At 38.2% G+C, this 4092-nt stretch overlaps 1 non-coding gene across 1 annotated transcript; it reads left to right on the top strand.

Moving 5' to 3' along the window:
* Positions 1 to 2347: 2347 nt before the first annotated feature.
* On the top strand, positions 2348 to 2456 carry LOC136519147 (small nucleolar RNA R71). The gene has a single exon (XR_010774709.1). It is a non-coding gene; the product is annotated as a small nucleolar RNA R71 (small nucleolar RNA).
* Positions 2457 to 4092: the final 1636 nt, after the last annotated feature.

The following is a 4092-nucleotide window of genomic DNA, read 5'->3' as shown; positions in this document are numbered from 1 at the left end:
TGGATTTTCTTAATATAATGGAATATAACTAAATGTATGCATGATATTTTTATTTTTATGCCACCACAGTGAATATTCTTGTAGATTTTTACACACCGTAAAAGTATTCACATGGGGCTTAGGATTTTATAATGCAGTAATGATATTTCTATTTTCTTTTCTAAATTCAGTGCGAATGCAGAAAAAGTAAATATGCTAAAATAATTTATGCATTGCGAAAAAGTAAATATGGATAACTACCGATTTTACCTCCCGGCGAGGGTTCGGTGTTTTGAGTCCTTCGAGTAGGATTGGAGGAGTCCTTCATTTTTTAGGTGCATTAATCGGTCTAGAGATGGAGACCTTGATGGTTGCACCTCTTGTGACAGTGACTTTAATGATGATGTCACCTTTTTCTTCTAGACTTGCTTGGTCTGTGGACTTGATTTCGGCATAGTAGATTCATCCTTCATTGCTTCTACTTCCTCTTCATTCTTGGGGAGTTGATTTCTCTGGCGTTGGGATGATCGACGTCTCCTCTTGGAGCGGATCTTCTGTGGTTGTTCATAAGTTGTATAACTATTGAAATAAGATCATACCTTTTGTCCTAAAAATTTGAAGTGAATTTATCCTGATCTGATATAGATGATTGCATTTGTAGTGTTGAGGAGCGGTGTTCCAAGGATGATATGTATGTCTTCTTCATCTTCTTCCATGTCAAGAATCATGAAGTCGGCAGGGACATGATAATCTTGTATTTTTACTAAAATGTCTTTTGCTTTTCCCTTTGGAAATTGAATTGTTTGGTCTGCCATCTGTAATTGCAATATGTAGCAAACAAAGGCTCATCACCAAACAAATAGTCACACGTTACCTTGGACATTATATTGACACCCGATACAATATCGCAAAAACTATTGTGGAAGATTCTTTGTCCAATTGTGCACTCGATCATCGGTATGCCAGGATCTTCCTTCTTGATAAGGAAAGGAGAAGCGAGGAGGTGGTCATACTCCGATCGAAGTGTGTTGAGCGTCTTGACTGATTCTTCTCTTGGCTGCCTAGCCCTGTTCTTTCTTCTTCGGTTGTTTCTCTTCTTGCTCACTATTGTATCCTTGGGTAGGTACAACATCTATGGATGACTAGGAGAATGCAAAATACAATTCTTGAAAGTAAATTTCTCCTTTCTATCCTTAATTGTGAAGCAGATTTTGGCACTGTCTACATAGATGAAGGCTTTTGCGGTGCTCAGGAAAGGTCGGCCTAAGATAATGGGTGCCCTTACATCTCCACTTGTATCCAAAATCACAAAGTCTATGGGTACGTACGAGCATCCGACTCATACACATATGTCTTCAAGAATTCCCTTAGGATAGCAGAGTGATTGATCTGTAAGCTGCAAATGCATGTTTGTGTACAACAAAGTATCTCCATGAATTTTCTCATAAATTACCTTTGGCATGATGTTAACACTTGCTCCGAAATCGCAAATAGCTTCTCGAACACATGAGGTCCAATGGCTATGGGGATGATAGGTCTTCCTAGATCATCTTTCTTGATGGGCATGGAACAATCCTCCCATCCTCTGCTAGAAGGTTCTCTATAGAATCCTGCATTGTGAATATCAACAAGATTTGCAGTTTTGAGATCTTTTGACTACCTCTAAATCTTACCTTTGTCGATCAAAGGAACAACAGCTGCTAGCTGAGCTATTTGTGATTCTATCATTTTATTAAAGCTATGCTGGTTTTTAATAGCTGATGAGAAGCTATCCATTCTATTATTTATATTCTCTAAAATTTTATCATTGGAAGCAAGTTTTCTAGATAATCCTTCCATAATTTTCACTTGACTAGAAATTAAATCTCTTAAAGATGGTTAGTTATTGAAATTATTGTAATTATTACCTTAATAATTACCTTGCTAGTTTGGCCTCTGTTGTTGATTCCATCCTTGATTCTGTTGAGGATGATAGTTGTTGTCATTGACGAAGTTCACATTCTCTTGGGTTTCAGGACAGTTGTTCCCTAAATGCCCAATGTTTCCACATTCTTCACACGTCATGCAGGAATCATGCATGTGCATGACTTCTTGCTTTTGATTGGTTTGGTCTTCAAGCCTCTTCATCAGTAGGTCCATCTTGGTAGACAGCATGTCTACCTCCTTGAGTTGATGCATACCTCCACCTCTCTTACGGGTTTGAAGATGTTCTTCATTCCAACCTTGGTTGGAGGCCATCTTCTCCATGAGAGCTATTGCTTTTGCGATTGTGAGTGATAAAAATGCATCTCTAGCAGCAACATCCATATTCTCACAGGTGATGTTTGTTAACCCATGGTAGAAACTCTACATGAGTAGCCAATCCTCCATCCCATGGTGAGGACATTCTGATATGTAATCTTGGAAGCATTCCCATGCCTTAGGGATACATTCATCATGTTGCTGCTTAAAACTTGAAATTCTTCCACGTAGAGCATTGGTTTTGCCCATAGGAAAGAACTTTGCTAAGAAGGCAGTGGAGCAATTTTCCCATGCAGTATTTCTATCTTTGTTGGCATAGAACCATTGCTTCACCTTCCCCAAAAGTGAAAATGGGAAGAGGCGAAGTAGAATGGCATCTCTGGTAACTCCTTTGATTGTGAAAGTGCTGAGCACTCATATCTTCATGTGCATTTCCACAAAATTGGCTAGCTTGCACCATGTTGATGAGAGCTGGCTTCAGCTCAAAAGCATTGTCTCCAATGTTGATCGCCGGTCCAGTACAGATGTTGGCCATAGTTGAAGCAGAGAATTCACAAAGAGTCTTGTCAGCCATGGCTTCGAAAACTGGTGTTAAGCTATGCCTTGTCCGGCTGTCTTCCAATTCTAAAGCTAGAACTTTATTGAGTTTAGCTCTGGTCCTCTTAATTAATGCTTCTAGATCTTCAACGTAGTTTGTCGAAAGGTCAAAACCAGTCATACATTACCCAGCATAAGATATAAAAGTAGACAGAACAAGGGTAAGCCTATTTGAGTAGAGGTAAATGGTTTCCTCGATCACATCAATAAGTAAAAGTAAAAGTTTATCAATATTCCCTTTTGCCTAGCTATCTTCCCGGGTAACGGCTCTAGAAATGCTTGTTGGTATTTATTAATATGACACTTTTGAACATCGCCAGAAATGCTTGTTGCCATTTCTTACTTAGAAAAATATATATAAATGAAGGGGTTTGCAAGCGTACAAATAATATACCATTGTAGCACTTCACCCAGGGAGTATTCCAGGTATCATTGTTTATATTTTTACCTCAGGGAAGGATGGGCAAGATGGAATATATTGATAACTTATATATATGATGGAGAGAAAAACCATAACCAATCTTCTACTCACAACAAGGATAAATCAAGAGATAAATATTATATGCATGATGAATGAAAAATGATAATTGAACTCTTAGAGTACTCCTTTAGATGGCACTAGCATGGCTAGGTAGATACAATAGAGAAATAAAACCTAAGTCATTCTTAATTACAAGTCAAAGCATACTATGATTAGTACAATTACACTTAATAATCATGGCTAAGATCAACTTTATATCTACACATAAGGGATATTACTAAGGAAGATGAAGAACAGAGCCTGACTTCCTTCGCAACTAGATCCTACTTGTCCTATATTCAGGGAATGGACCACAAAGGACTCAACGACAGTGTCACACTCGCGATCTACCACATGGCCTGGAATATAGGGTGCATCCGTAGGTAAACAACATATAAGCACCATGCTTACACAATGTCGACCACTCACCTCGTGTACTTTAGAGCGAGTGCTATACGAACTTATGTTTGAACATAAAGATAATCTAGCTAGCATATAATCAAAGTAAATGATGAACATGATAACTAGAAAACATGAATAATATTGAGAATAATGTCATAACAAATATAGCAAACATATAGAGTATGAAAGATATAAGAGGGAGAATACAGAAGGCTATACCAAGCCACGCTCTTGACAAGATTAGGAATCCAAGCGAAGCTTGCCTCCCTCTAGATCTAACTCAACTAGCTATGCCCTAAATATTTGTGGAGCTCTGATGTTCTTCTCTTGATCAGGGTTTTAGGAGGAGATAA

Source organism: Miscanthus floridulus, chromosome 17, assembly GCF_019320115.1.
Source record: "Miscanthus floridulus cultivar M001 chromosome 17, ASM1932011v1, whole genome shotgun sequence".
NCBI lineage: Eukaryota > Viridiplantae > Streptophyta > Magnoliopsida > Poales > Poaceae > Miscanthus > Miscanthus floridulus.
The sequence above is the reverse complement of the archived record's forward strand: the minus strand, read 5'-3'. Positions and strand labels throughout refer to the sequence as shown.